The sequence below is a fragment of the Triturus cristatus genome, chromosome 2_1 (genome assembly GCF_964204655.1).
Source record: "Triturus cristatus chromosome 2_1, aTriCri1.1, whole genome shotgun sequence".
NCBI classification, from domain to species: Eukaryota; Metazoa; Chordata; class Amphibia; order Caudata; family Salamandridae; genus Triturus; species Triturus cristatus.
Window position 1 is genome coordinate 375,226,954 of NC_140581.1, and position 26,698 is coordinate 375,253,651.

The following is a 26,698-nucleotide window of genomic DNA, read 5'->3' on the forward strand; positions in this document are numbered from 1 at the left end:
CATTTCATGAAATAATCAATTAAAATGACACCAAAACCCTCTTTTCTGGGAATCACACGAAATGTACCCAAAATGTCTATTCTCAGTTTTCTCCATGCTCCACAGACATACTCCATCAGGTTTAGGTCTACCACACAGGTTCTCACGATTTTGTCACTGCTAGCACACAGTTTACACACTCTCTTCCACTCAAACACTTTTATATCGATACCAGGCCACCAGTAGTATTCCCAAAATCTCTTTTTTGTGTTGAACATACCCATGTGTCCTTCGTGAGCATTATGAACATTCTTTTTCTCTGACTCTGTGTACCCTCAAGTCACCTCAACTTCTTTTATGTATACCAGGGTAGCTCACCAGTTTCCTGTAAGTAGCTCTCTTTTGTGCAGCCTAGCATACTAAATTAGAAGCTTTTGCTTGGTTGAATTATTATATGTATTCCAAAATTGAAAAGGGTTTATTCGAGACAAAAATGTGTGCGTTTTCAGAACTCATAAGCTGATGTTTGGAGCAAAGTGGTTGAATTTCCAAATTATATTTAAAGATGATATTTGAATGAGATGAAATGAATGTAAAATCATCTGGTGTTTAGCAGACCTGATATTAATGTTATGAACTTTGTGGCAGGAGCATTTTAACTATTGTTCTGTATTACCTTTGTAGAAGCATGTCACATTGACAAAGCATTACATCTGGCAACTGTGCCTGATGTACTTACGTGAACATTCCTGGCAATCCTGCATATGGTGGCTACTAACGTCATCCTGACTGAAGTGGTCACTATTACAACTCTCATAATATGAGTAGCTCAGGTAGATTTTCATTGAACGTAAGTAGCTCTCATTACAGAAAAGGTTGGAGACTCCTGATCTATACCCACATCTGAAACCTCAAGTTGGCCCACATCCCTTACCTCCAACCAACCCTCAGGCACCAGGTCACTCCCACCTCCCTTTACCTCTACCCTTCCTTAAACCCTAAACCCTAAAATCACTTTTTTAAAATAACATAAAAGGCATGTTATTAAACAAAATACTTACCTTCGTGGTAAAGTACTGCATATTAAAGGTACAAATACTTCCCTGAGTGGTAAAGACTGTGTGGTAAAGGTCCTCCATGGTAAAGGATGCGTGGTAAAGGCTATTCCTTCTCAGGCAAGACACATCCCCGCCCCTTCCATAAACAATTTCCTGCCTTCACCCTAGTGCCCCTAAATATCTGGGAGCTCTGTTAGTTTTTTATGCCCTTCCATATGTTTGGCACCCACTTTTACCTCTTTGACAGTTAGCCTTCCCCCCACATCCTATAGTTTGTCTCACCTGAAACAACGCATGCAATGTTGCTTGCAAGACATTTTGTTTGCTTACAATCCGCCCATTGTTTCCCATTGGTTGGTTTCATAGTCACTCTCATCTTTTTTGCTTAGCCTGGTCAGCAAGTTCTGACTTCACTCCCTCTTCGTGTGATTGTCCTTCCCTGGACCATGGCCCAAGTACTGCTTCTCTTGCCCACGGTCCTTCCACTACCCACAGCTTTCAGAGGTACTTTTTTCACTTTTAATTGCACTCCCTTCCTCAAAATGGAAAAAATAAATTAATAAAGCCAAAAGTTCTCCCACGGACAAGACCTATTGGCTTTGTCAAGGCTTATTCACTATTGAAGCACTGATCCCGGCAGCGCTTATTTACTAGGAAATTGCAGCATGTTAAAAAGCTTTGCTCTACATGTTGCTTTCTTCCTAACTGGAAGGCGACTACAACTCCCATCAGGCCAACCTTGGTGGCCGTTCTGTCACTGAATCATAAAAGGGACCCGTGTGCTCAGATTTCTTCTGCACCGGAAGATGGCAGGAGCAGTGATCCTGGAGATCATCCTCTTCATTCCAGTGGTATTACACTATAATAAAGGGAGGCAGAAGCATCCCACAGCACGTTTATCTTTTCTTTACAGGGGGTGGCCTTAGTACTTTCTGATGAGACGGTGTCGTATACGGTCACGATGCCTTGTAAATCAGTGAATTCAAGGCTCTGCTCTAAGTGTGCTTAGGTTCTGTGCAAACACGTGCACTGTACACTGGTCATTTTCATTGAACATCGTGGACGCACTCAGAACATTACCGCCCCTGGGTTTTGTTTGGACAGCTTGTGGAGCACTGTAATTAGGCTTGACTTGGTGAACAGTTCGATCTCAACCCTGTTTATAAATAATTGTGGTTCTTTTCAGCTGGTTAGGTGATGGACAGGAAGATGTGCACTTGATGAATAGTTGAGAGCGCTACTCAAGATGCTGTGCAGCAACACTGCGGATTAGGAAGAGTCATTCCTCTGTCATGGCTGCTGTGATGCAAATGAACATTGAGGAAGGACGAGTCACCATCAGAATGAGGCTACAGTAGAAAGATAGAAATCCTATAGGCCAATCATCTCTGTACTGGTTTCGCTCTGTGTATTTGGATTGAAGGAAGAAACGTTGATGTGTTTCCTCTCCTTTTATTCTCACCTATTATCTCTACACACTAATCCTCCCAGCGCTGGAGGAAGGTAACTAGTGAGTCATTAAGCCTACATGGCACACAGGAATCAATCATGATCTTGCGTCATCCCAGGTCTCCTCCAAAACCAAGCAAAGCCAGATGCTGCCAGGTGGTGTTCTTCGAAACTGTGCTGCCTTCACGCAATCAGTTCTGATAGAATTTTGAACCCACAATTTAATTCCTCCTGGGCGGGAAACAGCCATTATCACGCAGTCTTAACCACGTAATGATCTTACCACAAAGTCTTTACAAGACGTGTCTTTACCAAGCTTGCCTTTAACATGCATTTACTATTACCACACATGCCTTTACCACGTATGCCTTTACTATGCATAATGGTAAGTATTGATAAGTAGTGGGGAAGTATGCTATGTGTTTTAAAATTGCAATGTTTTATGTTCTTTATTAGTTTAATTTGAAAAATCGTATATAATAAATTATGAAAGATAATTATATTGTTGCAGGGATTCTGCTTATGCACAGAACTATGCACAGGCAACCAGGACCTCAGTGAATTGTGGTGTACCAAAAACTCACCTCCAAACCCAGAACCCTTTATCCGACCAGCATCAGTGTCCCATTCGTTATCCGAGTTTTATCTCGGCGGTCCCAATGTATAGACAACCCAGAACAAGCGACTTAGGGTATTCTCAGGAATGGTGGGAATCAGAAATACCTGTTCGTAATTATTCTCATATCAGTCCACAACAGAGTAAACAGAGACACGGTAAAGTTTAAAGAGTTTATTTCATAAACCTCGTGTCCTAAGATGCAGTACTTTGGCTAACATAAGCAGACAAATGATTAAGATCAAAACCATCAGCATAGTTACAATACCATAGAAAATGAAAGGAGTAATCATGCTAAAATGACAGTGGATATCAGCCACCTTCCTTTCGCTAATAACCTAATACTATTATTATTAGACTAATAGAAGGTCTCTAGGCTTAACTGGGGAACCCCATACCGTAAAGATCAGCTCAGTGCGATCACATCACAGGATCAGCTAGACTCTGCGCCTGGGAAAGCTCTTCTTCCGAATGTAATGAAAAACATGCAACACTGCAATATTAAAAGCACGGAGTGCTACCTTACTTGTTGGCAGAGCCCTGAGAACTACTCGTACCAGCAGACCCTGGGGGCAGAGTGACACCTGCAGCAGCCCCTCCCTCCGGCAGCGGACTTAAGAGCACCTTGCGCCTCCCGCTTCGCGGGACGCGCAGCGCACGGAGTGCTACCTTACTTGTTGGCAGAGCCCTGAGAACTACTCGTACCAGCAGACCCTGGGGGTAGAGTGACACCTGCAGCAGCCCCTCCCTCCGGCAGCGGACTTAAGAGCACCTCACGCCTCCCGCTTCGCGGGACGCGCAGCGCACGGAGTGCTACCTTACTTGTTGGCAGAGCCCTGAGAACTACTTGTACCAGCAGACCCTGGGGGCAGAGTGGCACCTGCAGCAGCCCCTCCCTCCGGCAGCGGACTTAAGAGCACCTTGCGCCTCCCGCTTCGCGGGACGCGCAGCGCACGGAGTGCTACCTTACTTGTTGGCAGAGCCCTGAGAACTACTCGTACCAGCAGACCCTGGGGGCAGAGTGACACCTGCAGCAGCCCCTCCCTCCGGCAGCGGACTTAAGAGCGCCTCCCGCGGCGCGGGACCCGCCGGGCTAAGCCCGGGCAAAGGGCGGGCCGTCTACGGCCGTCCAAGGCCGACAGAGGCCGGGCTGGGCTACCCCTCTTGTTTATCGGCTGTGAAACACCTAAGTAAGACTTGCTTGCGGCGTCTCGCTGTATTGTATTGCCCTATAGTGTGATACTGCGCTGCTTCTTATTGTTACACCATGACTACCCGTCTAACTCAAAGTAGGAAATCCCTGGTGGGGGGTTCAGTCAGGGGGACTTTAGACCATTTTATCACCAGGGCTGCTACAGTTTTAGAGCAGGAGATAGCAATAACTGAACGTCGTTTGTCCCTGGAACCACTCTTTCAAAAACGTTCATCTCTAGGTCATATTGTGAACGCTGTATCACCCACCATGATTCCTATCCCAGCTACGGACTCTGCATATGGCATGGACCCTATCTCGCAGTCATACGATGCGACAGATTCATCCCTTGTTGCCAAGGTTAATACTAGGCATACTCCAGATACTCAAAATATAACTGACAACTCAATTGAGGATCAGATCCCAATTAAAAGCGTAAGGAAGACAAAGAAAAAGGCTTCCAGGAGTAAACCTAGTATCGCCAAAACTCCTGTTAACCCAATTTTGCAAACAACAAAACGAAGGAAAACCTTTCATATACCTCCCCCTAAGTCCATTCTCCAAACCAAGTTGACCTCAATATCCGCAGATTCTCTGCCAGAACATACTCAGACATGCGCGCCACATTCTCTCAATCTATTATCTGATATTGAGCACCTGGTGAAATCATTACTTTTCCCATTAGTGGAGAGAATTAAAAACATCGCCATTCAGCTAACGTCCCTGGAAATATCTATTGCTTTACTTACTGCACCCAATAGGGACTTAAACACCAACTTTGCAAAAAATCCTACTCATTCCTTAAACACTGGGCATATTTCATCGGATCCAAAATTAAGTCAGCTAACACTATCACCTAGAAGGGCAAATTCACCTGCCGCTACGACTATATTGGAGAATAGCGTTCCTGGCAAAAACCACTCTAGAGTCATACAAATGCACAAATCTGCAGATTACCATTGTGATAATGCTAACATACAGCCGTCCCAGCTTGGTAAGGAAGGAATGACCGATCATATTGATCTGCCTCCAGAAGCAGCCCCATATGTGGTGATACTCTCTGGCGTTCCTGAATTGGTCACGGGTAAATCAGAGGGATATTAGGAGCTTAAAAACAAGGTGGTCCATTGGCTGAGTAAAAATAGGCCACTTCCCAATGACATCAATGGGGAAATACTCCATGTAAGAAGACTGGGATGGGTGGGTTATAGACCAAAGGACATCAAGGGAGACGTGATCATTATAAATTTTAGAGACCGCAGAGTACTGCGTCATATTGTAGATTGGTACACCCCATTTAGTGGTGTAGGCATTTCGACACATGCCCTAAGCTATTTTTACCCTCGCTCCCTCCTGTTAAACTCCCCGAAATTACATCCATTAATCACGGCCAGTGTAGAACCTCTGCACTCGTCTCTCCCAACCTCAAACAGATATGCCATTCTTTCCGGCTTGGACGACTTAGACTGACTCCCAAATGCGGAAAATGAGACCAGCAAAACTGTCACTCGGAGTCTTCCCCAAATCATTTCAGACATTGATCCTTTACATCATAAGATTATCTCTACGAGTCCCCGTAAATTTGATACAAAGATAAAAATACCCACTGATTCCCACCCCTTAAACTTTGAGCATAGTTCATTAAGCGATGGTTTAATTTCTAACCCATCTCTGAATCAACATCAGATCAATGAAACATTACGCTCTTTAGTTTTTTCAGCTTCTTGCCAGTCACAGGATACCACTGAGCACCCCAAGAGTGCTATGAGCGGTAACACCGGCATTAAAAAGAGCTCCTCGCACGAAAGCTTCTTGTTTCCACTTTTAGCATTATCTGCTTACAGGAAACATGGAATACTAATGAACTCCATCTCTTAGGATATAAGACCCTACACACCCCAGCACTCCCTAGCTCACACGGCAGGAATAGGGGCGGATTAGTGACTTACATATCCGTAGAATCCGGAATGTTACATACAAATTTTATTGGGACTGATAATTATCAGATTATTACTTTAAAAGGCAGTCGTTGTAAAAACATCACTCTGGTAAACTTTTACAATAACATCTCTAGTTCTTGTTACGACCTGGTCCTTAATGGCTTAAAGGAAGACTTAATTAAAGTTGAGTCCCACCTTCAAACGGACATGCTGCTCATTTGGGTAGGTGACTTTAATTGCTCTCTGTGTCCACTTAGCAATGGAGGTACTTGTGGCCTGGAATCTATCAGAGTTGACACCACCTCCCATTTTTTGCATACTAAACTAGGCGACCTTCTAAACGGCTTAATTTATCCTATATGAATGAGCTGTGTAATCCACCGAAGTGTTTTAAACCTACTTTTAATGGGAGAGGCTGCCACTCTATAATTGACTATACCTTGATATCCACTAGGTATTCAGAGTTTATATCAAACTGGGAGACGTTGGACTGTGCTATTAGTGATCACTACCCATTAGCGGTGACCCTTAAACTAACTATAATTGCTGATGACGATCCAAGGGTAAATTTGCCCCATACCCCGCCACTCACTTTAGGATCTACGACGGGGTTTTATCTTAAATGGGACAAAGTAGTTCCTCCAGTGTTTCTTAACTCTTTGATTAATAACACATTTGAGCATTTACAGATATGCCTGTCCACCCAAGAAAGCCCTCAGGCAATTAGGCATGCCTTCTCCGTCATTTTGGCAGAGATTAAGAACTTACTCTCTAGGGCACCGAGGAAAACCTCACAAGGCAGCACAGGCTGGTTTGACAGGTCCTGTTCAAAAGCTCTGAAACACTTAAAAACTACTTTAAAAATCAAACCTAGAAATCAGCTGGAAATACGGCAAGCCAGACAAAAATACCGTGCAGCACGGGTGGGAAGAACGAAACAGCTAAAAGCAGAGGCTTGGCTAGCTTTACAGGAAGCTTCCAATAACAGGGACAATACCACCTTCTGGAAAGCGGTCAATGCTCCTTTCCTGCAGTGCACACGGGCTGCGAAGATTGAGATGGCTATAACCGCTGAAACCTGGGTTAATCACTTCGGCACACTATACGATCCAATAGATCAAACAGTGCCAACAGATAGTCTGGACCTTTATCAGAACCATTATAAAGAGTTAGATGCCCCCACCCTTTTTCCTTTTGATCTCACTTTTGAATGCGCTGAGGTGCTTACGGCACTGAAAGAAAGTCCCTCTGGGAAGGCTCCTGGTCCCGACTGTGTACCTATTGATGTTTTTAAATCACAGTTGGACCTGTGGGCTCCTTTACTTACCAACGTTTTAAACTCTTTAAACAAAACACGTTTTTTTGACACATGGCCTGAAGCGGTCTTGTCCCAATTTTTAAGAAAGGTGATAGGAACAACCCTTCTAATTATCGCCCTATTTCATTGCTCGACTCTCTAATGAAAGTCGCAGGGCAAATTATTTTAAACCGGATTCATGATTGGTTGGGCGAACAAGATATAATTTCAAAATTACAATACGGTTTTAGACAAGGTAGAGGCACCATTGAGCAAGGTTTGAATTTGACCCTTATCATTGCCAAGTACACCCAAGCAAAAAAAGGGAACCTTTTTGTGACTTTTGTAGACCTTAGTTCTGCATTTGATTGCGTCGACCATGAGCTCCTTTGGGAATCCCTTGTTGAGATTGGTATAGAGTCCCCTATCCTCGCATTCATTAAAGAGCTTTATAGGGGAGCATCAGCACGTGTCAGATAAGGCAGACAGGGAGAGTGTTCGGATAGGTTTTACATTAAACGAGGCGTAAGGCAGGGATGCATTTTAGCCCCCTTACTCTTCACTCTCTACATAAATTCTGTCGGCAAGTATCTTAATAAAATTTATCACGACTACCCCATCATCAACGGGAAACCTATACCCATATTGCTCTACGCGGACGACGCTGCAATCATGTCACAGACCCGCATGGGCCTACAAAGAGCAGTAAATGATTTTACTGAGTACATGTCACAGAGAGGCTTAAAAATCAATGCGTCAAAAACTTTTACCATGTCTTGTGGCCTGGGAATAGGGAAAAGACAATGCTCCGTTTTTATAAACGGCAGTAAGCTTGAAAGTGTTGACAGGTTTCCTTACCTGGGCATTACTTTCGAGAAGAAGGGCTCCTGGCGGGCTGCCGCCCAAGCTAGAGGAGCTGCATTTTCTAAAGCCATAGGAGCCTTGATCAACTTCTCAAAAAAACTGGGGGGACGTCCAATCACCCCCCTATCACAGATTTATCGTGCCAAGTGTGTCTCGACTGGCATATACGGATCTGGGATCTGGGGAATTGATCAGGCAGTTCACATACAGCGCGCCGAGAATTTATTCCTGCGCTACCTCCTGGCCACCCCACGTGGTACTTCTGTTTTTGTATTACATCATGAACTTGGCTTGACATATATCACGGACATTATAAAATCTGCTCCTATTATTTTATGGCACAAAGTTTGGACCACTCCCGAAACACACTTTAATAGGGAAATTATTATGGATTGTCTCAGCTTGAATGGGGCTGACCGCCTCAAATGGTTGAACTACGTTAGAAACTTGTCACGTGAAATAGGGCACCTAGAATTTTTCACTGATCCCTCTACATTAAACAACATACCTAGAGTTACCTTAAAGCGATTAGTCGCCACTCATCTGGCTAACCGCCGTTGGCTCGTTGAAAATTCTAAGCATACCGTGCTGGAGTACCAACTCTCCACCACTACTGAAGGGATGCAACAATATCTATCCTTAATTCCTTCCCCATTTTCCCGTATGCTTGTGACTCGTTTTCTAACCGATACCTTTTTTAGACTGTTGACATTCCCTAATCAGAACTGTTGGTCGAAAAACTTGGAGAAATGCCCATGTGATGGTCTGTCATTACAATCTAATATCCATTGCACTTTATTTTGCAAGTATTACCATTTGCAAAGGGTTAATTATTTGAAACCATTGCTCAAATCCTGGGGATTACGTTCCTGCAGGGCAGCTTACCTTAAAATGAAAGCTTTAGACAGCCCATTAGCCATCGCAGTGGTTTCTTTTTACCTGAAAAAGATTGTAATAACAAGGGCTTCTATGCAGCCATAGATGATAAATGTCCTCTCCTATGCCATGTATCTTTTCTCTCCGCCAAATGAATCAGATAAGGGCTGTTCCTACACTAAAATTATGTTCATTATCATTCCTTTTAAGTTTTTATGTCATTTATGATGTCTTAATATGTTCTTATTGTACTTTTATGACAATGTTTTTACATTTCGAATAAAGGAATTTTGAATTTGAATTTGAAAAGCAGCCGACTTCAGGTATTTGCAGCTGCGTGTGTGTTATGGCTAAATAGTGGGCCGATCAACCTGAACCCAACAACATGCACCGTCTAGCGACCCAGGCTGTTTCTTTACACAATGTACAGACCAAGGTCGCTGCTCACTGTTAGCGATGTGAACAACAGACAGTTCTCATGTGAAGCAAAGTCGAGTAAGCATTTCTCACTTAATAACATGTGACTACAGTGTCGTGCAAAAGCAGCAAAAGCGGCAAGATGGCTTTCTAATATCTAACGCGGTTGTGCTAACTTAGCATTGTACGTATATAGATAGCAATCTTCACTACAATATATTACTAATTAGCGGCAAAGCGTTAGGGATGAATAGGCTATTGGTGAGGAAGTGTATTAATACCAGGATATTAATTGTCTTAAAAAAAAGCTAGAGTATTACTTTTAAGAAAAGTAAATATATAATTCATATATTAATATTGGACTGATATATATTAATGTAATTCACAAAGTAATTATTAAGAGAGAAATGTTAGGGATAAAGGGTCTATGGGTGGGGACGTTTATTAATATCCAGATACTAAATACGTTATTAGAGTATTAATTTATATTAAATATATAAATTAATTATTTAAAAATAAAGAATACATTAATATATTTAAGTAATTTTTGATTAATAATATTTAGGACTAGGATGTTAGGGATACAGGGGCTATGGGTGGGGAAGGGTATTAATAACCAGGTATTAATGTACTTTTTACAATTGACGGAGTATTAATTAAATATATATATTTAAATATTTCATATATTAATATTGGATTAATATATGTTAATTTAATGTTCAAATTAATTACTAGGTGCAGGATTTTAGGGATACAGAACTATTAGTGGGGAAGTATATTAACGCCCAGGTACAAATGTATTTGTTAGAGTAATTTATAATAGAGATAAAAAATGATTTAAAAAAATGAATAATAGATGCAAATATTTTATTTGATTTTGAAAAATAGGTTTTAGGAGGGGGATGTTAGGGATGAGGAAGTGTATTAATACTCTGGTAATATTTTATAAATTATGGTATTAAATTAAAATAATTACTTTAATATACACGTAACAATTTAAAAATATATGCACTTACCTAAATTTAATTCATACAATATTTTTGAGGAGCAGTATGTAAGGGCAATAGTCATCTCCTTACTTTTTTTAGAAACTCAGGATTCAGAGTTCGTGACACTGATTGTGCCATTCTCATTTCTTGAAAACTTTGGAGCTAATTATGATAGTGGTCAGTCAGACCACCGACCGCTATCGGGTCGGTCAGGAGACTGCCTGACAAGCAATTGGAGGTCTGACGCCGTATTAGGTTGTGACGGCTGGGCTGGCAGTCACTATGGGGCCACTGAAACTCATTGTAACTGGCATTTTGTTTTTAAGTTGGGTAGTTTGGAGTGTATTTAATAAAAATTGAAAATTAATTTATACTTTTTTTGACATGTTTGACATTATTAAACATGTGTTTGATAATAAAAACATAACGTTTAATTAAGCAATTTGCATTAAGAATAATAAGTTCTATTTTTGAACTAACATTTTTTAAGTTTGTAGTCATTAAAAATATAATTTTTAGTATCATTTTAATGACTTTTTCATACAAATCTACATGCATATTGGTGTTCGCATTTTTTAGATTTGAGAAAAATGCTCTAAATAAATTTTTTACTATCTATTTTACAATTCGTTTTGATAAATATTTCATAAGACATTTCTAAAGCAGTTTTACATGTATTAACAATGTTTACACATTTTGGACACTTTATTAAATTTTGAATTATTACATTTTATTATTGCTTTGGTTTGTATAGTAAGAAAGTGTTTTTTCATTACCATTAATCTGCTATTTTTGTAACCTCTTGCTCTATTCTTCAGCCTGGTTCGTCATTTTTGGTCACAGGTGATCTGCATGTTAGCAGTTCCTTGTTGCTGTTCTCCGGTAAAGGTCAATTTAGTTATACATTTATTTTCTATACTTATATGTCCAGAGAAGAAGCAGATTATTAGTAAGGTTAGTATTTGTATTTTAATGTGAAATTTAGATTATAGTTGGTGTTGGATTTTGTCGTAGTTTTTCGAGGTGCATACTGTAGGCTTAGCTCTGTTTTATTGTGTATGTAGTTGTATTGGAAGAAAATATGATGTCTTTTAAACAAAGTTCAGTTATTCCTGTGTGTGTGTTACTATTTATGTGAGGTGAGTTTGTTTTAAGGGTGGATTTTTCTTTGTTTTCTTTTAGAGGTATTTTTTATTTACGTTGAAGTTGATTTTCTGGATGGTGCTTGCATTTTTTTTTTTTTTTTTTTTACCAGATAAATTAATAAGATTTTTTAAACCAATTATTTATTGTCTGTTTCCTTGGGGTTCTGTAGTTTCCTAGAGCTTTTATGTATTTTTAATCTTTTGGGGGCTTTTGGTTGGCCTGCCTAGATTTTCTTTGGCTGTACTATATGGAGCCCATTATTAATTTTTGCATTTCTTTGGCTATATTTTATACACATTCTTTTATGGAAGTAATTTTTAGGATACCATATTATCTATGGGGGAGTGCATGTAAAAAAAAGAATGAGTAATTCTATGGTTTACATTATGGTTCTATTGGATGGGATTTTTTTAATGAATTGTGTTTGCACACATTTTGTAAGTGTGTGAAATTTTGTTGTGTTATATTATGAATTTCAGTACTTTTTAGTAGGGAGCTGATCATCTTAATATGTATTAAGCATTTGCACATACTTCCTTCATAATTTATTATTCCCTTTATTGACTTTTGTACAAAAATATACATTCATAAAACATCTATCTTCTATACATCAGATTCATAAAAATCTCAGTACTGTTCCTGATACATCACTAAATCCTTTTACATTTGTATTTTCACACAGTTCATTAATCTATACACCTTAGGTGTACTCTTAGTACTCCAGATGAACAGCCTGTGAACTAAGTCACAAATGTTTCACAGGGCCAACATATGTTTTTGTAAGGATTAGTTCCTTCCCTCTTAATCACCGCAACGTGGACTGAGCCACTGCAGCGCCGCACCGTGGGGCACCTCTGCCAGGCCTAGGGCATGGCAGCTTCCCCTCACGTGGCACCATCTTGCTTTGCTCCAGTGTGTCGGGTTTCCCAAATACGCAAAGGATTTTGGGGTGAGTTGCTCTGCATGGCAATTTAGGAAAATTACCACAAACAGGAGAGCTGCTGTGTTAAAGCTTCCTAGGAATTACTGATCTGGACTTTATTATTGATTGATGATATTGATTTCTGTCCATCACAAGTACATGTATACATCGCAAATGCATTGTTTTTTTCAACATTTTCTTTCCCAATCCAAGATGGCCTGAACCACTTCTTGGATGATGTCATGTCCTGTTTTCCCCTATAAAAGCAGCTCAATTATGAAGTACAGGTACGTCGCAATTGTTCCCAAATCATTGCTTGCTTACTAGACTCCGTGGAATGTCCACACTGTCGCCAGAACCTAGTTGCTATTCCTCTGCTTTTGCCTTGCTGCTTGGCCTGTCAGATAGAAGGTTTCACTGGTCTCCAGTTTTTCTTTTTTCTTGCTGGATTATTTTCTGAAGCATTACTAGAATTACTTTTGCAATCTGGTGTCTAGTACTGCTTCTGGAAATAAGCGGCCATTTCTACAACCTAAGAAGTCTCTCCAAGTGTACCCCAGAAGACCTGCTCTAAACAGTTTTGAGGTTTGAGGACCGCTTCTCCTAGGCTATATTTGGACACAGCAACCTTTCCTTGCTCTTTTTTGAACCAACTAAAAATCTTTTGAGTGGTTTTCAAGAAGACATTCCCTACTGACCATACTTTATGAATTTCGGGGTAAGAAGTACCGTTTTTGCCAGAAACAGCATATCCACATTTAATACTGTTAGACCTGACATCCATGGCGTGGTTTCCCCTGACTTTTTGCCTTCTGACCTCCTGTTTTAATAACTTCATTTTTGCCTGCTTTAGGATTCTGGGCACTTTACCACAGCTAACCCATGTTAACGTTCATATGCTCTATACTCTAAATATGGTAACATTGGCTTATCCACAATTGGCATATTTAATTTGCTTGTAAGCCCCTATTAAAGTGCACTAAATGTGCCCATTGCCTTTAAATTATATGCTACTAGTTGGCCTGCAGCACTAATTGTGCTCAGACCTGCCACTGCAGGGCCTGTGGGTGCAGTTTAAACTGCCATTTCGAACAGGCAAGTTCATCTACTTGCCAGGCACAAACCTTCCCTTTTATTACATAGAAGTCATCCCTTAGGTAGGCCCTGAGCAGCGCTATGGGCCGGGTGCAGTGCATTCAAATGTACGACATGTGCTTTTGAGTTTTACAAGTCTTGGTAGTGAAAAACTGCTAAATTCGGTTTTCACTGCTGCAATGTCAATCTCTTCTATATGTTGACATTTGGGTTACATTAAAATATTTTTTAAGTGTAATTTCCAATTGGAAAAAGATAGAGATTTAGAGTTTGGTGTCTATGGACTTACAATTTAAAATCACAACTTATGGTGAAGTCGGATTTTAAATTGTAAGTCTGAAATGCCACTTGTAGAAAGCTGGCATTTTCTTGCTTTAACCATTCTATGCCTCTGCCTGTCTCTGAATATACATCTGGGTTGTGTGACAGCTGGACTTTGTGCATTCCCTCTAGACAGTCATACGGAAAGGGAGCTGGGGTGTGACATTTTCATCCTGATGGCCCATCACCAGGCTGATGGGCCTTCATGAGGTAGGTCGGGAGGGAGGAGCTGATACTAACACCTAAATAGGGTTGTGCTTGTCTCCACACAAAGAGCTGCATGCCCCTCTGTAGTGAGTCTGGAGCCAGGGCAGGAAAGGTAGGGACCCTGTGATCTTCCAAGGCCTCTTTGATGTCTCCCCTAATTCAAAGGTTCATTTGGGTATAGGTATTGGACTCCTGACACCACCAAATCAGAACGTTGTTGGAAAAAAGGGCATTCTACATAGGGGCCGATTCCGATCCGGGTCGGAAAGCACTCCGACCGAGCCGGATCCGGTGTGTTTTCTCACCGAGCCGGAGTCCTGCAGTCCGACCGAGCGAGTACGATGCGGCCATATGCTGCCAGACTCGGTTGGGTCGGACTCCCATAGAAGTCAATGGGAGCCGGTCGTACGACGCGTACCTGGGCTCCCATTGACTGAATGGGTATGTCGCGGACAAGTGCGCCCCCTACAGTGAGTACGCGTCGGTGCCATCCGCACCGTACATGCCTGTGTTGGGGAGACCCATGGGTCTCCCCCTGTGTCCGAGTCGTAGGGTGGCGGGTGACAGGGGGTCCAACGTGGACCCCCAAAGACAACCACCCAGACAATTTGCGAGCCGGACTCTACGGCTCGCACAGGCTGTCCGACGCGAGCATCGTACTGGCTCGGTCATGAATCACATCCATTGCACGCCACGGTTAGCTTACGACCGAAACGTACGGAGCGGTTCGGACCCGGAAACGACTCGGTCGGTGAATTTCATGTAGCTCGCATCGTACTTGCTCGCTCATACAGCTGTACGAGTCGGGCGGAAAACACGCGTACGGCTCGTAGTTTTTCCGGCCGGATCGCGTTCGGTGCCCTTCCGACCCGGATCAGAATCGGCCCCATAGAAGAAGAGCTGCTGTACTGGAGGAGGGACTGCCACTTTGCTAACTGCAATGCTGTGTTGGCCTGCTGCCTGCTGATTGCTGTGCTGTGCTGTAGGAGGGAATGTCACATTGCTACCTGCTCTGCTGTGTTGACCTTCTGCCTGCTGATTCTTACCTAGGGATGTAAGGGACTGGGCCTACTCTGTACATACTTGAACCTAAGTTTTTCCAAGGGCTTGTTGGCTTGCCTCCTATTCTCTGAAGTCTGTGGGTCACAAAATCCTTCTTGCAACTCTTCTGGTGCTGCTGGGCTCTGCCATCTGTGAGTCCTTCTCTTGCCTGAGGTGCCCCCAACAGACCTGGGGCTCAGAAGTGGCTTCTGCAACTGTTTTCTGCAAAAACCGATGCAGTGATCCCTTTGTGCTGATCAGAACCTGCGCAGTGCACTCCTATGCCTATGCAGTGCTGATGCGATGACAAAATGGGTCCCGACTGCAAGGTTTGACAACAACCCACTGCCAATCGGAGGACGCCACTGTGAGGCTCTATTTCAATGCAGTGCTGATCCTTTGACACAGACTCTGCTTCAATGTAGAGCCAATCCTTCAGCTTAGTTCTTACAAAGTACTTTTTCAGTGAGACCTGCATGGCCCCTGTAACCAGCTTGCCCTCTATCGTGGTCAGCCTGAACTTTGAATTTACCCCGGTTTATGGCGACCTTAAGTAACCTTTATGCAGTATTGATTTCTAAGGGGCTCATTACGATGGCGGACCAACTTAAGTCCTTCCACAATTGTTGTGGGGCTTGGGACCAGCTGCCTGTAAGGCGGCAGTCCTGCACATGAGATTATGATGCAACCACCACCGTGGCGGTCGCATCATGTATCTCTAACATTGCGTCGGGTGCTGCTGGCTGCAGCACCCTCCGCAATGTTCAAAATGCACTGTTTGCATTTCCCTGCACTACATGGCAGGCACCATGCGGTGCCTGCCACCTGGTGCTGGGAAATGTAGGGGGGTACCATAGGTGCCCCCCAGTGCAAAACTGAAGTCCCCTGGCACAAGGGGGCCCCGCAATGGGCCCCCAAAGTACATCCCCACTGCCTTTCCATGGCGGTTTCACCGCCATGGAAAGGTTGTCGGGGATGCAGCATCGTAATATGGCAGGCGGTGCCTGCCAAGCACCTCCACCTTTCCACTGATGCGCTGCAGTCCGACAAGCAATTCTAACATTTGCTGCTGTTGGATTGTAGCGGATGGACTTTCCGTCCGCCATACAAACCGCCCGCCATTGTAATGTGGCAGGCGGGATTTGGCCGCATGATTGCTGTGAATCCGCCACCGGCAGGCTGCCGGTGGCGGATTCACCGCAATCGTAATGATTCCCTAAGCAGTGTTTTGAGATTTAATCTTTAAAAGTTCATATCTCGACGTCTATGGATTGGATTGTTTTCGTTTTGGTCTTGTTTTACTCAGATAAATACACTCTATTTTTCTAAACCAGTGGTGTTTTCACTGTGTTACTGTAATTCAAGTGTTGCACAAATACTTTACACATTGCTTCTTAAGTTAAGCCTGACTGCTCTGTGCCAGGCTACCAGAGGGTGAGCATGGGTTAATTTAGGTTGAATTTCTGACTTGCCCTGACTTGGAGCGTGGTCCCTACTTGGACAGCGTGCAAATCTCTGCCAACTAGAGACTGGGGGGAGATTTACAAAAAAGTTGCGAAACACAGAGCAGCCCCCCACTAGGCTGCACTGCGTTGCGCGACAGGGAGGGAGCAGGAGAGCACCATATCTTCAAAGATATGGCTCTTTCCCCCTCTCCCTTGCGCCGGCGCTGATTACAGCTGCCGTGCGCCTCGCACACACCTTAGCGCTGCAGAGCTAGGGTGTGTGCATGAGTCCAGCATAGGTTTTGTACAGGAAGGGTACCCTTCCTGTACAAAATAGTATGCTCGACACAAGGGAAAGCTTGTCCCACTTTGTATGCATGCTGCACAGTGCAGCACGCATGCAAAGTCAGAAAAGGAAGGAGAAATGAAAGCATTTCTCCTTCCTTGCGCCTAGTTGAAAAGGGCGCAGTGTTTTCACGCTAAACCCAATCTACTGTTTTTAGTAAATTGGATTTAGCGTGAGGAACCTCGGGTGGTTGCATGGGAACACCCATGCACCACCCTTGGTACGCCCCATGGCGCCAGTACTTTTACTTTATTTCCAGCGCTAAACAATTTTAGCGCTGGAAAGTAAATTACAAAAAAAAGATTTTTGCATCGTTTTGCATCACTTTTTTGACGCAAACACGGTGCAAAAGCTCAGTAAATCTGTCCCCGCCCCCAATTTCTAACAATTAATGTTGTTCCCAAAACTAAGGTTGTGCCCAGCTGGTGAGGTCAAAGCTGAGAGGACCCAGCTCAGATTCTCCTCCCATGAATGCACTTCAGTCTTGTCTCCATTTAGCTTTAAGAAACTACAGGATATCAATAGCTGAATGCCTATTAGGAAGTCTTTAATTCGGAGGATAGATGTAAAGGAGGGTTGGTCAAATTTAAGAGGCAGTTGTGTTTTCCCCAAAAAGACTTTACTCTATATGTGAGGGTGAGTCTATGGTACAGGACAGGAATAGGCCAAAACTGTAAAAAAAATATTTGACCGGTTCCTGTCCATTACATTAGACCCATGTACTAGTGAGGCGCTGTTTTAGTAGTAGACATGTGGGAACGCAGGCTGGTGGAAGTTTGCTGTTGCGCACACATTCTGGAACTTTCAAAGAAACATGAAGAAATAGATTTTCTAACCAATGATTAACCTATAAAGGGAATTCTGGGTAAGATAAAGTGGTAGCTTCCTCACCCGCCACTCCACTCAGTACTCCTCCTGATGTCTATTTTTCAGACATTTCTGGGCTTTCTAGGTTTCTCTCGATAAGAGATGGCCCCAGATGAGCATTTCTGTTTCCCAGCGAAGGGCTGGGCACAGTTTGAATATTTTCTGAGGCAAATAATTATCCAAACAGCATCCAAACTCCTTGCTGGGGAAAGACATGTGTGTTGCTGGGCTCCATAAAGACACCAGGCAAGAAAGAAAGTCCCAACAGTATCTGGTTTCCTTGTGGGAACAAAGATGTGAGTGTCTGCACTCCAACAAGGAGCCAGGCCCAGTTTGGATTTTTTTTGGATGCTAAGAAAAACATCAAGCAATATTCGGACTCCTCTTTGCGCTGCAGTACCTTTCCTGACGTATAGATTGACAGTATCGAACAAACACCCAGAAAGCATTTACACTATGCTGTAAAGCATGATTTTGCATTGCACACAAACTGTGGGCAGCTCAATTAGGTAGAGAAATCGAAAATGCCTTTTAACTCTGGTCCATTTGTTCTCACGAATTCACCCACAGACAGGCATCTGCTTTAACCTGTCCCAACATCTCTCTTATGTATAAGTTTCCAAGTGGTATTAAATGGCTGCAATGCAATATACTTGTTGCTATTGAAAACTCCAATAGATGGTTTATTTTATGATATTGACATTTTAATGACCTACTACTGAGAAAGGAATAGTGATGGCAAATCTTAACAAGCTTTTACAAATGCAATTGGGTTGACTTTCTCTGACCATCTCTCCCAAACGCTCCATCAGAAAAGACTCGTGCACACCAGCATGCATGTTGTATGTATGTTCAATTACTGCGCTCTTTGCGCTCAGTCTGTGAGGCTTCCTCTCGGATGGACTCAAAAGAGAGAGTAGCCAGTGACAAGCAGCATGTGTACAACTGTGTACATGCTCACTTGAAACTCTCTACAGAACCCAGCAAAGGTGGTTTCAGAAAGTGGAATGGGGATTCATGCTCATTATTCTCTGGGATCAGCAACATCACAAAATAAAATGATGGACGGAGTGTTGAACGTTTTCAAACACTCACCCCCAGTCACAGATCTTGGTTTAGTCCATCGTTATTTGGCTCACCTTTTCACCCCAGTTCGGATCCAGCCATATGCAAATCAGCCTTGACTAGGGGAGAGTGTTTAAAGATTTTCTGCACTCAATCCAACAACTTGTTGTGTTTGCTATGTTCACCCTAAGAGGCCAAGGGTATGCCCAGATTTGGATCCCTTGCTCGCTGTGCCACTGGATTCAAGCTAGTCTGACTGATGAGGGGTGATACCATGAAACCGGTCCCAGGATGCTTGTTTACGGTTCCGGGAGGACCTGGTTTGGCGGTTCAGGCTGGACTGTTCCCATGAGGCACAGGGTCAAGACTGATTTGCATATGTCTGGGTTCAAACTGGGGTGGCATGGTGAGTAAAAGAACAATGGGTTTAACCCAGAACTCTTGACTGGGGTGAGTGTTGGAAAAGTTTCAGCACTCGGACCATCATCTTGTTATGTGTGCTCCATTCACTGGGATTAGGCAGAGGCTAGTGCTTATGCAGCACATGTATGATAATATGAATGTTCACCAAACCGCACATTTGGAAACCTGGTAAAGATGGTTTCAAAAAGAAGATCAAATTTGTCACTGATCTAATGTTAGGGGTGTAGAGAGGGCAAACAATAGTCTATTAAAGTCACAGCGTGAATGAAAGTTACACTAAAGGAGTTGGGAGGTCTGCTTCTATCTAAGATTTCTCACTTCTCAGATTCTATGTTTCTGTGAATAACGTGTCCAGGTTCAAATTCTAGTCTCAGAATACTGGACCACAAATAAGGTTGACAATGGAATAGTTCAACGACACAATCCGGATACCACCTCACCCACTATACTGCAGCCCTCACAGTACAGGGATTACCGTGGCAATTGCAAAGAGGCCTTTTTAGGATGAGTTGAGCGACTACGCCTGAATCTTTGTCCGGGAGGAGCACATTAGGATTAAAGGGATCTGTACTCAGGCATGTAGTGGCCTCAGGTTTAGGAAGTTACCGAACTCATAAATCTAGCCCCCACAGGGGTTATAAATGCACCTCATCCTGGGAGCAGAACCCTACTCAGTCCAACACACTGTGGGGCATATTATCAAGAAACGGCGTTAAAATTATCGCCGCTTTAGCGGCAGAAAACTGCCACTAAAGCGGCGATAATGGGCTTGATAATATGCCCTTGAGAATTCCCCTAGAAGCCCATGTTCTGGTGTCAACATGGGCTTCCATTGAAATTCTCTGCGGCATATTATCAAGCCCATTATCAACGCTTTAGCGGCAGTTTTCTGTCGCTAAAGCTGCGATAATTTTAACGCCGTGCTTGAAAATATGCCCCTGTATTTGTACTGCAAGGTGACATCTAATATTCAATGCTGACGAGCACCTGCGCTGCAATACTTCCCTTGGTCTGGATATAAATCCACTTTAGACCACCTTAATCCTCCCCAAATCTGTGCATCTACACCCCATTCAGACAGGCGGTATTCTACTTGACCATCATCCAAGTTGTGAAAAATAAACAAGCGTACGGGGCCCATTAACGCCATGGATGTGGTAGTTTGCAGTGCAGCATGGCGAAGCAGGGACGGGAAATTGGCAACTCCCTACACTCCTCAAGGTCACCGCTGCTGCTACTGAAATAGTTTCTAAATGAGTGCGCTCACTGGGGGTCTGTGTGAAGCAAGCATCACCAGACGACTGCAACCATTGTCCTCTTCAATGGACATTCAGCACCGACGTTCATCAGAAGAGGCTGAAGGGCTGTAGGACTACCTGGAGCAAGTTAAGTCTGCAACTAAGAAGATATTTCAACCATCATAGTTTTCGGCAAACCTCGGTATACAGGTTAGGTAAAAGAAAGCAGTGGGTCATATTGCAGCACAGCTGTGATGGAAAATGGGTGGCCTACTCTTCGTACATGTTTTTATTTTCCTTATAGTAACCTACAACACAGACCGGCAAAAATGCTGTTTGTTGCTTAAGTTGCAGCAGTCGCTCAGCAGACAATTTCTCGTTGGATGCAGCAGCTCTTTGCAGAGGCGGGCTTCATGAGCAGTCGCGTCTGGTTCCTGAAGACTTCTCCAACGAGACTCTCAAGTATATAAGTCATGCAAGGCAACGGGTCCTTCTAGCACCCAGCAGAATCCGCGTAACCCGAGACCAGCCTCCCAGCAAGCAGCTATCCTCTTTCCCTTCTGGGCAGTACACAGGCAATCTCTCGCGACTCGCTCCATCAGTAGACTTTGCCCCCCTTCTAGGAGACTACTAGTAGCTACTGTAAGCCTCCTGATGTCACAGAAACATGTGCCGTGTCCCAAGTTCTGTTTTCAAAGCTTGTCACCAGTCTAACTGAAGCTTCTTGGTTGTACGGAACAAGCAGGATGCTGTCACTTTAAAACAAGGTTCCTCTTTAGTACAAGTCTCAGGCCCATAACAGGACAAGAGAGGCCTCTCCAGGATCAGCACACCTATATGCTCCACCTACCTAAGCACCTGGCTAACTGCAAGTTCTCTCTGTGACTTGCCCAGATTCAGATCATATTAAGGCACACTGTATCCAACTACGGTTTCTATTCCTCAAACTCCAGCAACCATGGAATGGGCATGAATTCTTTTAGCGTGCTAATACTCCAAATGAGAAATTCCTGCCTCATGTAATGGAAAACGTTGGTGAGTTTGCATGGATCCATCCATTAATAGCAAGGTCCTCATTGTTAAACTTCACCGAAATTGTTATCGCTAACAAGGCATAATCGTGTCATCCTGCGATAGCTACACATGCCTGTTTAAGTGGACCTCATATCTTGCTGGCCATTTTGACCTCCTTCAAGGGGCAGAGGGATACATGTTTGTGTTTTAGGTACAAATATGTTTCTTTTATATTGATTTTTATTTCCAAAAATTGCTTATCAAAAGGAATCTTTTGGAAGACCCACCTATTCTTTTTTTCTAAACTAATTTGGCCAAGAAGGGAATGTCCTGCAAATCATGAGCTATAGATTACTTCCCCAACAAACCATTGGATCACAAACAACTAATTAATTTTCACTTTCATACTGCTTTGAATTCTGCATTTTTCCAAATTTCTAAGGACAGTTTTAAATATTTTCAGTTTTTGAACATAATTTTTGTATTGTTATTTCAGAACGCCATGTGAGATCGGTAGGTGTTCAACCAGAGTAATAGTTTGTCAATAAGTGGCTCACATGGGGACAGAATTTAAACTTCATAAACACGGTGGATTTCAAGGTAGAGCAAGGGCAGTTCAACTATAAGCTTATTTTGTCTTTGCCAGAGATGTTGGGATCTCCTTTGGGCAGCTGATGATGTAGTTGTGAACATCATCTGCCTGTCAAGAACTAATTTAGCTTAAGAGGTGCATTTCTAAACTGCATATTCTCCTGATGTTTCTTTTTGGCACAATAAAGCAGATATGTATTGTTACCAAACTCAACTGCACTAATTTTCCCTACAGTGGGAGACAACACTCCGAAAACGTTTTGATTTTTTTTTGTTGTAGTTTTACATAGCGTGAACTTGACTTGAAGGTATCAGAGCGCTTTACACGAGCACCAGTTTCGTTACAGGAGGACACATTCATTCTTGTTAGGCACGGGGAGATTAAATGATTTGCCCAGAATTACAGGATGTTGAGTGTCGTTGCCAAGACTTGAACCCGGTTCCCCAGATTTGAGGTAGACTGCCCTAGCCGTCAGGCTACATCCTTTCCCCGATTTGAGCTCAAGGGGTCAGACACAGACCCTGCAGTGAATGAATTTGTTCAGCCAGTCATCGGAGTGGCCTAATCAAACGCCCCTACCAGACCTGCTAACATCTGACTTTAAGACTGCAGCAGATAAAAACTGAACATTTACTCCATGTGTCCATATGATGTATGCACCAATCTACTTTCAATAAAGCATCTTGATTCAGACAAATGGAATCTTTGTGCAACGGATTGTTTCTTGTACGAAGGAAATGTGGCTTCTTAAGAGATCAGAAACAATCTTGTCAAGGTAAGATCAACATGTAAACTCCCTAAGCTCTGAGAGCAGCAGAGAAATGTTTGAAAACTTAGTGGAGAATTACAGAGCTGAAAGAGATTGACTAGATCTTTCTCTAGAAATCACAAAACATGACTAGGGTTCCTACATCTTCATTCTATGAAGTATCATTGTAAAAACGGTGGCTCTGAAGAAGGTATTCATTTAGCACACTCATGTTTGTGGTGACCGCACCACTCAAAAATTGTATTGCTCTCTGAGCAAGTAGAGAAAGAGAAAAAAATATTCATATATGTTTGAAACAAAATGTACATTTAGGACAGTCACTAACCTAAAGTAAAGGCAAGAGAGTCTTGTGCATTATTGATAACCTCCAGCTATATGCAGTTACCCACCATGGCTCAAATTTACATGAGACCAATTCTTGTTTAGCCCCTTCATGAGGCATGCTCAGAATGTTTCCTCTTCTTTGAATGGATGATGGAAAGACATTCATTTCTTTGTCATCTCTCAGCCACAGACTGAGTGTCTCCACCAAAAGATGCTCATGGCTAGCTTCTACCAGCATTCACAGTCTGTACAGAGTGGTCCAATATTTGTGCCACGTAATTGCCAGTGCTTGTGGCCACTGTATGCATGCGCGATGACACACCTTTCTGCATAACGGAGGACACAGAAGACTCAATAAAATCTTGAGATTTGTCCTAAATAACCTCTCTTCTGAACTCTTTTCTTTCTTGTCTTTTTAGGGTCAGCTCATAAGTGAAACTTCGATCTCACTTACTACTAAAATCAATTGGAAACATAAATCTTAAAAGAGACAACCAGAAACCCTATTGATGAACACCCCCAACCACAATAAAATGCAGAGCAAAAGGTCAAATATTGACTTCTACAACTGCCCAGTACCACAGGACTCTTACCATAGAAGCAGTGATAGTGGAATGCAGGCAGGGAGTGGACGACATGCCGAGGCTATAGAGCAGGGTCCCCACACATGCACTGCTGCGTGAGCACTGCACAGCATAAACAGTGTGCAAGCACTACTGGAGATACACCTCTTACAATGAAAAGGAATGAGAAATCAAGCCATGACTGCAAGACTTCCTGCAGTACCGCAAGCCATGACCCCAAGACCTCCTGCAGTACCGCAAGCCATGACCCCTAGACCTCCTGCAGTACCGCAAGCCATGACCCCGAGACCTCCTGCAGTTCCGCAAGCCATGATCCCGAGACCTCCTGCAGTCCCGAGACCTCCTGTAGTACCGCAAGCCAAGACCCCTAGACCTCCTGCAGTACCCCAAGACCTCCTGCAGTACCACAAGCCATGACCCCGAGACCTCCTGCAGTGCCACAAGCCATGACCCCGAGACCTCCTGCAGTTCCGCAAGCTATGATTCCGAGACCTCCTGCAGTACCACAAGCCTAGACCCCGAGACCTCCTGCAGTACCACAAGCCATGCATGTCTCCCAAAGGCACAACAAGCCCAAGAGGTGAGAAAAGGCCAAAGCAAAAAACACAACAAGCTGGCAAACGAGAAAGAGAAAATACTACTACAAATGTCCATTACAACAAAGCGCAGCATACGCTAAATTATCTAAAACGAGAGAGTAATGGGTGAGCACTTACCCTGACTGCAGCAGCAAGAGACGAGAATTGATTGGACGGCTCTAATGGGCTGCTTTATAAACTGCTGAACTGAAAGGCTGCTCCAAGATCCCTTGTTTTTCATTGACTGTTTAGATACTCAGGGTTTGTGGAATATATTGCATTTTCTGTTGATTTAGCCGCCGGTTAAAGCCACACAAACCTCCTAGGAGCTTCCAGCCTTGTCAAAAGAACGTGGGATAAAATGTGGCGGCTAAATTCCATTTGATTATCTGTTCCAGTGCTCGTTTTATTTGGAACATGTCACAGCCCCGGTTCAGTCACTTGCTACAAAGTTAAAAAATAATTCTGGGCTGTGGCCCTGTTGACAGCCAGGCAGCCCCCCTCCTTATTTTCCTGATCTTTTCGCTTCTTTCTCAAGGGAAAGACTCATAGTTGGCCGGTTATTTTTAACAGCAAACGAAAAATGGGGCGCTGGCCTAACCTTCGGCAAGGCGAGGATGCTGATTTTGGGAAAGCAAATGCATGCACAGAAGCATTACCAGCTGCCTCTTCCAGAGGGCAAGGCGGCCTTGCTCTGGGAGGCAGTGCATTCAAGAAGCTGGTACCCAGGGCACAAATATTTCATGATTAAAACGATCCTTCAATTTAAAGAAAGTCAACAAAGATACAAAACTATCCACTCATTAAGGCAATACTAAACTGAATGTAAAGTATTTGAATAGGATAATCAAACTCCTGCATTAACACTAAAACTCTGACAATCACTTTTAACAAGAAACCTATGAGAGGCTCTGTAGGCAGACTGGCTTATGAAGTCCACAGCAAGCTCGACAAGGCAGGAAGGATTGAGTGACCAGGGTATGCCATATCGCCATGTACAATGAGTAAATGAGGGTGTGCAAAGAATGAAAGTAGGCTTAATGCATTACATCATCAGAATACTCTTGATTAGGTTAGGCTGCTAATTTCAGCCGGCCACATCCCCAACTTCCTGACTCAGGAAGCCTCAGAGGGAAGATCCCTGTGAGCTCTGAATGTCTGCTGCTCGTGTTCTCTTCTTTATCCTCAGGGAAGAAAAGCCTATTCAGATCAGGAGAAAGATGACAACATAGGGACGGATGTATAGGCTTGTCCTAAAAATACAAATGTACACCGAACAAGGATATCGGGGCCCACTTTTCAGTACTAAGTAAATCCTGCAAGTAGGGAACAAGAAATGAAGCGTTTGTAAACACATTTTTCAAAATGCCTGGGCCTCCACCTTTTCCCATATTGTGTTCAACTGAGTAAACACCTTATAAAGAAACATACTCAATTAAACTGCATCACTCTCCTGCGCCCTCAGACACGCACAACGTTTAATTCCGAATTATGGGCCTGATTACAATGCTGGTCGGACTCTCGACCGACCGTCACCGTGGCGGAAGCAGGACCGCTCTAGTAGAAGTTGGCAGTCCCTCTGCCCGCATTACGATGAGACCGCCTTCACGATGGTCACGCCGCAGTACAAAATATACACATTTAAAACATTCCTGCACTATGTGGCAGGCACTATGCGGTGCCTTCCACATGGTGCAGGGATGATTAGAGGGTCACCATAGGCTCCCCCAAGGCCCCATAGCGGAGGGCCAGGATGCCCTGCTAGGGGACCCCAAAGTCACTTTCCGCATGCCTTTTCATGGCGGGTGAACCGCCATGAAAAGGCAAGCTGAAAGGGACATTGTAATCCCTACGGCAGTGCCTGAGCAGGCACCGCCCTCATTGCAGGGAATGGGAGTCCGACTGCCGCACTGACGGGATCCTTGAGCCTGTTGGACGCGGCGGTCTTTCCCCCCGACAGCCGAGCGCCGACTGCCTGCATCCTAATGCGACGTCGGACCAATGGGCTGTATTGCATTGGGACCGCCACTGATGGCCTGACGGT

General features: G+C 43.5%; 1 long non-coding RNA gene across 1 annotated transcript in view; it reads right to left on the bottom strand.

Moving 5' to 3' along the window:
- LOC146865332 (uncharacterized) overlaps window positions 1-24,913 on the bottom strand; it is a 142,589-nt gene extending 117,676 nt beyond the window's left edge. The window contains exon 1 of the long non-coding RNA XR_014976622.1: window positions 24,793-24,913. This is a non-coding gene — a long non-coding RNA (uncharacterized LOC146865332). The remainder of the gene's footprint in view (window positions 1-24,792) is intronic.
- Between the last annotated feature and the right edge of the window lie 1,785 nt (window positions 24,914-26,698).